We start from the raw sequence: 11,800 nt of genomic DNA, 5'->3' as shown, positions 1-11,800 counted from the left end.
TAGAATTCACATGACCCGTGTGCATGTGACTTTAATCCAAAGATTAGAGTCTATTCTTTACGTCAGTTTTTCATTACATGTCTCAAGTTCGTTGTCCTAAAACTCGTATTTTCTTTGTTCGGGATTCTATAGGGAGACTTATATATATCACATTATTCAATAGGATTGCATATCAAAGTATATTAAATCGACAAGTATTATGTGTAGATTTTTCTTGTGCGATTACAACAGCTGTACAACAAACACATACATTAATAAAATCAATCATAAATGTATAGTTACAAAGAAAACTGACGAAGTGGCTCTTACTGCACACATTGCTATATTTTCATATGGCAAATCTTAGTATCCGGAATGAATACCAAGTGTAAAACCAATATAGACTTGTTTTTATCAATTTTATTATGAATACGTAAAATGAGAATTGGTTAGATGATTAAATATCCAGTTACAAATAAAATAAACAAGTTCAAACATGTTGTCAAATAATATAAACGTAGCGAAATAGTGCTCAACTTCAGATGCTTAATAAAGTAAGGATTGAATTTGTTGGGAACGACTATTTATACAAGCAAAGACAATATTACGTAGAACTAGGATGCATTTTCAGTACATATCATGACACCAACACCAAAACACATGAACATAAACTAAACTCAGTGTCATGTTGCCTTTCGTGCATATACCCAAAAGACTTCACCACTGGGAAACCAACACTCGTACATTACACCGAATAAACCTTAGGACACCAGTACGTAAATGTAGTAAAAGGGTAAGAAGACAAACAACAAAAGCAACTTCGAAAGCAAACTGCAGCAAACAACACATCCAATAAAACGAAGTACACAGATGAGATCTGTAGATAGTCTCATTGTGCATATTTCTCGTCGTCGGAGCTATCAAGTACTATATACGGAGTTGTCTCATTCCTGATCACAATCCGCTTTGAAGAGTTAGCTGTGGGATTATTGACGCAAAGTTTTCTGGAGGTGTTTATAGGCAGATTCATAGCATTATCGTAGTCATCCATCCACTTGCAATGTGTATTCTCCTTCTGTTTCGTGGACTTCAACTAAACAGTTGGACTTTTGTTTGCAGCAGATTGTGTCTTCTTATGGTCTGAAAAAACTATCTCTTTTTTCTTCTCATCTTCGTCATCTGAGAGGGTAATAACTTCGACTCTGTACTTCGTTGTTACACTTTCATCGAAAGTTGATTTGTATGTCACTGACATTGTGTGCCTGTTGACAATAACTTTTAAAAACTAAGAACACTCACTGGATTTGCACCGTAAAAAGGAAAGCAACATGGTATTTAAGGATTGGAAAAGTAAACTAACCATTAAATATATTTACCAACGCAACTATAAATGCAGGTCAGTGCTAAGGGAAATTTTATCACAATGATGTGATATACCAATATAGGTCAACACCTACTCAAATTATGAAAACTCATGATGACAAAATACAAAAAAATAAAAAACAAAACGACAAACACGTTTTGGAACAAGTAAGAAAATTATATTGTCAATTGAATAATAAAAGAAACAAAATTATGGGGACATTATACAGTACACTTTGCACAGCGTGTACCACCTTGGTGAAACTTTAAGTAATAGTTTGAAATTCAGTATATTATTTTTTTAATTCAACAGCAAGAAATATAAACATTGTGGCACTATTTTTTACTGTTAGTTTAATTCTTATGCACTGCAAATGAAAAAAAAACTACAAAGTAATACAATATTGAATTATTGAGAAACATACCTGTAAGGCTCGAGATTTATTAGTCTTTATTGATGTGATATTCGGAAGATATGAGTATGCATGACATGTAATGAGAAGCACTAAATGAGATTATGAAGTGGTGCATGAAATATAGACCGCACCCGCGGTAAGGAAAGGACCGCACCCGCGGTTGAGCTCATGAATTGTAGAAGAATTACAGTAGCATGAGCGCACCCGCGGTGGATAGGCAGAAAGTTGGCCATTTTTACAGTAGGGTCATCGCACCCGCGGTCCAGAAGCAGCGCACCCGCGGTGCTGCTACAGTAGTACTACCGCACCCGCGGTGCAAACCAGACCGCACCCGCGGTCGGCGATGTAAGGATATTGATAGGGTTGCCGAGAGTTAAGCGCACCTGCGGTCCGAGAGAAGCGCACCCGCGGTTGGCGATGTTAGGATATTGATATGGTTGCCGAGAGTTAAGCGCACCCGCGGTCCGGGAGAAGCGCACCCGCGGTACCCTGTGCAAGAAAGCCACCCTTGATTCTTATGTTGACACATGGCATATATATATATACACTTGGGCTGAGTCATTCTTTCTCCAGATTTACAAAAAAGAACTGAGAGCTATTCCAAAAGAAGTGAAAGGTTTCTTTCATGTAGACTTGAGTTTGTGCAAAATATACTCATCCAAACTTCAATACAAGAATAGAATTGTGTTCCTTGTATCAAGAGCTATCTAAGGATGTAAGTTTGGTTAAATTTCAGCATGATTTAGATTACCATATGTTGAAAGAATTATAATATGATAGTTATATTGTGTTCTTGACATATTGAGCATAGTATATACACAACCGGATCGAAGAACGGACGTTGTATGCTATTGTAACTATTTTCCAGCATGTTTAGAGTTAACTTATGCAGATTTTGAGTACTATCATAGGCTTATGATGATGAGACCTATGAATTATTGATATACGTGGGAGTTGGATTGACCGGTATTGAGAAATTACGTCGTTATGCCGTCAAATGATACCGAGGTCAAGTATTGAATTGGATATGTGTTGATTGAGATTAGAAATTGATAGAATATGTATCAACATTTCCATTTCAGATTTGATATTGACAGATTCGTCTTCGAGACTTCGACTACGACAGATTGTTCGTCGAAAGATATAATTCATGTTTTGTTTTGGGGAAGACACAACTCAAATGAGATTCAATTTGAGTTGCCCAACAAAATCACATACTAGAATTGTTGTTTACCTTTTGATATGATTTATTTGTTTATGGAATTATATTCAAATCTCTTGATATGACGATGCCTTGTTTATAAAATTATATTCAAGCATTTGACATAGGAGAGTCATTAGCAGACTTGCTAAACTAGATGTTCGGTGATATCGACGCTTCGGATCAGATTCACTCCGATTGTAGACATTCGATACAGACATGACCGAAGTCTAGGAATAAGACGTACAGTTACCCCGATTGGGAGGGTAGGTGACAGACAGTGACGTCTTATTCACACCGGGATCCCTAGAGTTAGAGTCGAGTCGAGTCAAGATATGAATTGAATTGAGTTGCATGCTTATTTGATTTTGATTTCAGAGATTTTGGAATCCATTGTTACTGCATGCTTATTTTTATTTGGTTTCCTAGACTATGAAACCTATTGTTATGAATTTTATGCATGATAATATGCTTTATGATTTATATTGTGTATATGCATGTATACATGTTTTATACTGGGATTTATTCTCACCGGAGTATCCGGCTGTTGTCTTGTTTTGTATGTGTGCATGACAACAGGTGGGACAAGATCGGGGTCAAGAAGATGATGAGAGAAAATGAGTTAGAGTGGTGATTCCGGACTTATTGTAGACTTGGTTTAATACTTGAAATTTAGTAGTTAAACCTTAGACTAGTTTGAACTAGAAGCATGTTGTACAAGATTTGTATTATTATACTGGTTTGTATAATAGATTGATTCCATTACCTTCCGCATTCTAAAGAAAAAAATTTTTAGACCCTGTTTATCTTAATTGATAATTAAATCCCAAAGATGATTAAGATGATGATTAGCGTCTGGGTCCCCACAACAGGTGGTATCAGAGCTTAGATCCTTTAGACTGAGATAGAAGAGAATGAGCGGGGTAGATTGAGTTTTCTTTCCTTGCATGTGATTGCTAGCATGAGATTTATTTTAATGTTGACTTACATTATGTATGCTAGCATGATACTATGATTTACTGCTTTGAAATACATGTTTACCTGATTATCTTATTTGAATTGGTAATATGTATTATTGAGTATGAATCAGATCTGATTCATGATCAGCAGTAAGATGATCAGAGAAAGATTGGAACAGATTTGTTGTATTTGAGTACTAATGTTTTGATAAGCAGATATACCTCCACGGAGAATTCCAGAAAGGGGTAGTGCTTCGACTGAACAGATAGATGTATTAGAAACTCAGATGGAAATACTGTTGGAAGAATTTCAGTTATTTCAGCCGCCGATTCTGAGTAGTATCGAGACGTCTGAAGATTGTGAGAACTGATTTGATGACATAGAAATACTGTTTGATTTACTTGATTATTCAGATGAGCAGAGAATTAAACTGATATTCCACCAGTTACGAGAGACTGCCAGAAGTTGGTGGATTACAAGTAAAAGAATGCTAGAACAGAGAGGTACAGTGATTTCGTGGGAAATATTCAGAACTGAATTTTATCGAAGATTTTTCTCAATTTCGTACCGGGAGGACAAGAAAGCAGAGTTTGAGAATTTGAGACAAGGTCAATTGAATATTGAAGGATATGTTGCTAAATTCTCTACTCTACCGCGTTTTGTTCCTCAGATAGTTGGGAATGATGAAGCTGTAGCTAAGCAGTTCATCAAAGGATTGAATTCAGAGATAGTTGCATTGATAAATATGCAGCGACCTTACCATTTTGCTGATACTTTGAGTAGGGCAAAGAGAGCTGAGGTGAGTCTGATTCGACAACAAGAAAGGTTAGATGTGATTCAACTCCCGACACAGCAACTCCCTCTTAGATTTGATAAAGGCAGTACGAGTGGAAAGCAAGATTTGCTGAAAGCTCGAAAGACACAGTTTAAGAAGTTAGGAAGCGGACTGAGTGGTTCGTCTAGCTCCAGTGGTTCTAGCCCGAGTTGTACTGGAGTATATTGCAGAACTTGCGGAGGGAGACATTCCACAGAGCAATGCCAGGGAGTGACTGGTAGTTGCCATATTTGTAGACAGCCGGAACACCTTGCTAGAGTTTGTCCTCAGAGAAGTTCCCGAAGATTTTAGGGAGCAGAAGACCGAGGAACAGACACAGGACACACCTGATGATATAGTGGCAGGTACTGTTCTTTTCTGATTATATTGCATAGTTATTGATATATACTAATGCATTCCCTACGATTATCTTTGACTGAGTTGCATTGAGATATGCTGTATCTGTTGAGTCTGTTTGTACTGTAGTATTGATTCCCTTACTTGTTGGGAAAGAAAGATTAATATCAGAGATTTCTATGAAATATTTTATACTACAGTAAGATGAGAATGAGGTCGAGTTAGATTATGATGTACTTGTATTTCTGATTTGACCGCATTATTTATATTAATATGCTGAACAAGTACAGAACTATTGTAGATTCCTGCCAGAAAAATATAAGATTCAGACAAGATAGGAATGATGAATAGAAATTCCTCGGTAAGGATTCTAGATCTAGAATTTCTTGGATATTTGTATTGTCTATGACTCGATTATTATAGAAAGGACCAAATGGCATCCTTATGTATTCAGTAGACATACTGAAATCGAGCCTAGCATTGGCAGATTTGCCAGTGATGTACGAGTTGGCTGATGTCTGCCAGATAAGATTCCAGAATTGATTTGTATTAGGAAGATAGATTTCAGAATTGAATTGATACCAGGTACTGGTGGTGTTTTAGAATTCAGTACAGAATGATATTGAATGTACAGAATGACACTGAAAGAATTGAAAGATCAGTAGAAGAGTACCGACCAGGAGTTACATCTGATTTAATGTTTCTCTTTGGCATGTTTCAGTATGTTCAGAGATATTCTGATGATTTCATGCTTGTTGTATCTATGATAGCTTGATATGATTACAGAATCTGATTGATTGAATCGAATATTTGAAGATTGTATTGAATACTCTGAGAACTGTGATTATTGTATACAGAAATTATTCAGATATGAATCCTGCTTGAAACAGATTGTATTCCGAATAAGCGATATCTGAAGTTAGTATACCGATTGATTTTGACACAGTTGAGATCATGATCAGTAGATAAGAATAATACCGATATCAGAAAGAGCAGAAATGTCAGAAATGTCAGAAATTTATGTTTGGTCTGAATTGACAGATTTTCGTATACGATTGTTATTTTGTGTCTGCCTGAGTATTGTTATATTTCTACAGCCGTATTTGATACAGATCAATGTGAACCGTTGAGATTATATACAGTTCAATCCGAATCAGAGTTGAATTCGAGAATTTTAGTAGATCAGAAATATAATCAGAATGTTCAGAGCTTAATTTCGATAATCAGAACAGAGCATCGATCAGAGTGACAGATATGTGATTTTACGGTATGAGAATAATTATCTTGTGATGTCAAATGTTTCAGAATTGTACAACAGAATTTGATATCGACAATCAGAACAGAATACCAGGTAGGTATTTTTCTTTAATTTATATTATTAACTGATTGTTTATACCAAATAGTTCGAATTAGAAATGACAGATAGGGTCAGAAGCGCACAGAAATGGATTCAGTAGTCGTTTAGGTAACAGAAAGTATATGATAATTCGAACAGATAGATTTGATATAGACAGATTAAATCAGTTATGGCAGAATTTATGCTGAAATATTGGCAGAATTGTACTGAAATGTCTGAACCACCAATAAATGAAGATAGAAAGATAGAGATCAGAAGATTTATTACAAAGTTTGTATATTCTGACTAGACATGGGGAGTATAATTCGATGAATTTCGTAATGAGATCACTATAATACTTTCCAGATTGTGATATGATATGATTGTGATTGACAGATTGTTCAATCTATATCTATTAGTTTGTACAAGATGACGTACAAACATGACCAGATGACAAAGATCGATGTCAAAGAAATGGTCAGATTGATCAGAATATGGGAGTAGATTATATCAAATTTTAGATTTTGATTGAGTTTGTAATTGTGGCAGAATATACTATGAACTCATTCATATATTATCCACCGACTGACAGATAGCCAGAGTGTACTATCCAGATATTGAGAGATATCCAGGGAGTGGCAGTGCTGGATGCTAGCACCAGTTAATATGACATATTGTCATCCTATGAATTATAGTATGATAATAGCCATCAGAAGAGTAATGAGATAGTTACAGACGATATATTGTACAGTGAGTACTGCAGATTTTGTTGGTATAAGAATAATATCTCGAAGATACCTGAGATAGGAGTTGATACGGTCAGAGATATGACAAAGAAAATGTAGCTAATTCAGAAGAGAATGAAGATAGCTCAGACCAGACAGACTTAATACGCCAACGTCGGATGATGACGATTGGTATTTGGGGCCGAAGATTTAATATATCCTCGACTGGAATAAACAGATTGGATAACAGCGGATGATATTGATTTGGTATGAGCCGTTGATTGGTATATACGGATGTTGTATAGCAAGTATTATGAGATTAATTCTGTCAGAGTATTTCGAAGGGTATTATGATATTATGCTCTTGAATTATTATTCCAATTTAGAATCACAGATCCGTACAAGAAAGATATTTCAGAATGAAGACTATTCTATTATTGAAAATACAGTAAGTGACAGGGCCTCAAAGAGACTATCTGAAAGATAGAATTTGTCATGAGATTAAGATTTCAGAATGGATTCATTGAGATGAGTTTTGATTTAAACTCTGTCTACATTTCTTCTGATATATCTGAATTGATTACTTGTGATTTCGAGGACGAAATCATTTCTTAGAGGGGGAGAAATGTAAGGCTCGAGATTTATTAGTCTTTATTGATGTGATATTCGGAAGACATGAGTATGCATGACATGTAATGAGAAGCACTAAATGAGATTATGAAGTGGTGCATGAAATATAGACCGCACCCGCGGTAAAGAAAGGACCGCACCCGCGGTTGAGCTCATGAATTGTAGAAGAATTACAGTAGCATGAGCGCATTCGCGCCTAAAGAAGGACCGCACCCGCGGTGGATAGGCAGAAAGTTGGCCATTTTTACAGTAGGGTCATCGCACCCGCGGTCCAGAAGCAGCGCACCCGCGGTGCTGCTACAGTAGTACTACCGCACCCGCGGTGCAAACCAAACCGCACCCGCTGTCGGCGATGTTAGGATATTGATAGGTTTGCCGAGAGTTAAGCGCACCTGCGGTCCGGGAGAAGCGCACCCGCGGTACCCTGTGCGAGAAAGCCACCCTTGATTCTTATGTTGACACATGGCATATATATATATACACTTGGGCTGAGTCATTCTTTCTTCAGATTTGCAAGAAAGAACCGAGAGCTATTCCAAAAGAAGTGAAAGGTTTCTTTCATGTAGACTTGAGTTTGTGCAAAATATACTCATCCAAACTTCAATACAAGAATAGAATTGTGTTCCTTGTATCAAGAGCTATCTAAGGATGTAAGTTTGGTTAAATTTCAGCATGATTTAGATTCCATATGTTGAAAGAATTATAATATGATAGTTATATTGTGTTCTTGACATATTGAGCATAGTATATACACAACCGGATCGAAGAACGGACGTTGTATGCTATTGTAACTATTTTCCAGCATGTTTAGAGTTAACTTATGCAGATTTTGAGTACTATCATAGGCTTATGATGATGAGACCTATGAATTATTGATATATGTGGGAGTTGGATTGACCGGTATTGAGAAATTACGTCGTTATGCCGTCAAATGATACCGAGGTCAAGTATTGAATTGGATATGTGTTGATTGAGATTAGAGATTGATTGAATATGTATCAACATTTCCATTTCAGATTTGATATTGACAGATTCGTCTTCGAGACTTCGACTACGACAGATTGTTCGACGAAAGGTATAATTCATGTTTTGTTTTGGGGAAGACACAACTCAAATGAGATTCAATTTGAGTTGCCCAAAAAAATCATATACTAGAATTATTGTTTACCTTTTGATATGATTGATTTGTTTATGGAATTATATTCAAATCTCTTGATATGACGATGCCTTGTTTATAGATTTATATTCAAGCATTTGACGTAGGAGAGTCATTAGCAGACTTGCTAAACTAGATGTTCGGTGATATCGACGCTTCGGATCAGATTCACTCCGATTGTAGACATTCGATACAGACATGACCGAAGTCTAGGAATAAGACGTACAGTTACCCCGATCGGGAGGGTCGGTGACAGACAGTGACGTCTTATTCACACCGGGATCCCTAGAGTTAGAGTCGAGTCGAGTCAAGATATGAATTGAATTGAGTTTCATGCTTATTTGATTTTGATTTCAGAGATTTTGGAATCCATTGTTACTGCATGCTTATTTTTATTTGGTTTCCTAGACTATGAAACCTATTGTTATGAATTTTATGCATGATAATATGCTTTATGATTTATATTGTGTATATGCATGTATACATGTTTTATACTGGGATTTATTCTCACCGGAGTATCCGGCTGTTGTCTTGTTTTGTATGTGTGCATGACAACAGGTGGGATAAGATCGGGGTCAAGAAGATGATGAGAGAAGATGAGTTAGAGTGGTGATTCCGGACTTATTGTAGACTTGGTTTAATACTTGAAATTTAGTAGTTAAACCTTAGACTAGTTTGAAATAGAAGCATGTTGTACAAGATTTGTATTATTATACTGGTTTGTATAATAGATTGATTCCATTACCTTCCGCATTCTAAAGAAAAAAATTTTTAGACCCTGTTTATCTTAATTGATAATTAAATCCCAAAGATGATTAAGATGATGATTAGCATCCGGGTCCCCACAATACCTTATCGTTGCTTGACTCCTGTACATATAGACATTGCTGCACTATTATTTGATGTTAGTTTCATACTCATATAAGTTGGATGAATGCATGAATCACACAAATTTAATGAACAGTCAGTTCAAGATTGAATAAAACACTTGCACACAATGCATTAATAAGGAACTTACGGAAAATACATGGCAAATAGGGTTCAACTATGCAATGTTTCATTATTATAAGCATACGTAGACAACATATATCACATTCTAATGACAAGGATTACGATGAGTAGAAAAAGGACACAGATTAGCGCGCAAAGGAATCCAAAATAGCAACAAGCTTGTTCACGTCCATATGATGGGCTCTTCATGGTCTCACTGGGTAAACCTTTTGTTGCAGAGGACCTGGCACATACGGTTTTGTCAAATTTATTCGTAGAACACGGATGACCTTGGTTTGAAGGAGAATCATATGGGCTCGAGGATGAATTCATTGTGTTGTGCATACAACACCTTCTATTACTACTATAACATGAATGATCTTCAAATGCATTCGAGTTGCTTTCGTTGTTAAACGATTGTTCAGCGGTCGATGTTGCATTTTTGCCATGGTACTCTATGTACCAGAAAAATCTCTTCCGATGTTTTAGTCCCACGGGACATATGTAATATTGTTGACCAGGACGGGTTGGGTAATTACCAGCTGTCCTTAAAACCATGGCCCCGTTCCCACACTCACATTGTGGTGGCATATTCAATTCCATGATACCTACGCAACAACAAAGAATGGTGTTTGACATTGTAAGTACTAATAAATTACAAACCGAGTAGTTAAATTGTTGTGTTACAGCAATATCACAAACATCGATACACGAGAATCATCTTATAACAATTTATATTATCTTAAAGAAAAATTTGCACGTGAAAAATGAATTTTGTCAAGCAAACTTCTCCAACCACATTTAACTACTGCATAAACATCAAGATCAAAATGCATATACATCAAACAATTATTATTGTTTCAGATTAATTTTTTGACATAGTATTCTAAGAAAAGTTCACCGACAAGACTTATGTAGACGACATCTTACTAAGAAAAGTCCTTAATTATCTTCATATGTGTTCTTCAAATGGGTTTGCACGACAATACTTAATATTATTACTACAAGAAAACGCTTGCCATAGGAAAAAAAGTAACAACATCCACTTTTCTCCAGTCAAATTTAATAAATGTATCAACATGGAAGATTATAGTCAATCACTATGCTATTTATTTGAATTTGTATAAAATTGTGTACCGAATTCGAAATAGGGAAAATTATGCAGATCATAGCTTACTAAGAAAAACTTTATTCCTACCTTACAATATTTTCTTCAACTGGCTTTGGACAACAGCTTCCAAAGAGATTTATAATTTTGCTCGCTGTACAAAAATCATAAATAAGAACTTTATAAAAAAAAAAGACATACAACAACCATACGTCTCCCACAGATGGCAACCGGCCATCTTCAGATCTATAAATTTGTGTGGTCAGTGTAAAACGTAAGAAAAAAATATGCAGTAATTGCATATATGAAAATACTCATACCCAAGCAGAATCGCAAGTCCGCGTTGAATAGTGCTTCGTGCTTTTACCCTTCATTTCGTTTGAAGCACTGTACAAGAAGAAAAATCGCCTTCGACCTCATCTTCAAGGAAAGACTTTGAAGAAGAAATTTTCTACCCTCGGTCCAAAAGAATAGGGTTAATTTGGTCAAATTCGATTGTGGGATATGGATTGAATATTGAAAGGTATTGTGGGAATTAGTTTGAGGGTGTGAGGGCATTATTGTCAAACAACAAAATAATCCAACTATTAAAAATTCTACCACACACAACATAATTAATCACACAATATTACACATAATTTCTTATCAAGTACATATCAATCAAATTATTAATCATTTATCTATCCCGTCACACATACCAAACGGAGCCTGAGAATATTGTGAGACTGTACGGTGTGCCACTCTCGATTGTATCAGATCTTGATCA

At 36.0% G+C, this 11,800-nt stretch overlaps 1 long non-coding RNA gene across 2 annotated transcripts; it reads right to left on the bottom strand.

Moving 5' to 3' along the window:
- Positions 1-780: 780 nt before the first annotated feature.
- Positions 781-11,227, bottom strand: LOC142522865 (uncharacterized). Of its 2 annotated transcripts, none has more exons than XR_012814539.1 (3): positions 11,125-11,227; positions 9,788-10,534; positions 781-1,766 (listed from the first exon to the last, which is right to left on the bottom strand). It is a non-coding gene; the product is annotated as an uncharacterized LOC142522865 (long non-coding RNA). The 2 variants fall into 2 exon arrangements; XR_012814538.1 differs by having other exon boundaries at positions 781-1,241.
- Between the last annotated feature and the right edge of the window lie 573 nt (positions 11,228-11,800).

The sequence above is a fragment of the Primulina tabacum genome, chromosome 13 (assembly GCF_025594145.1).
Source record: "Primulina tabacum isolate GXHZ01 chromosome 13, ASM2559414v2, whole genome shotgun sequence".
NCBI classification, from domain to species: Eukaryota; Viridiplantae; Streptophyta; class Magnoliopsida; order Lamiales; family Gesneriaceae; genus Primulina; species Primulina tabacum.
This window is presented reverse-complemented; position numbering and strand designations above follow the sequence as displayed.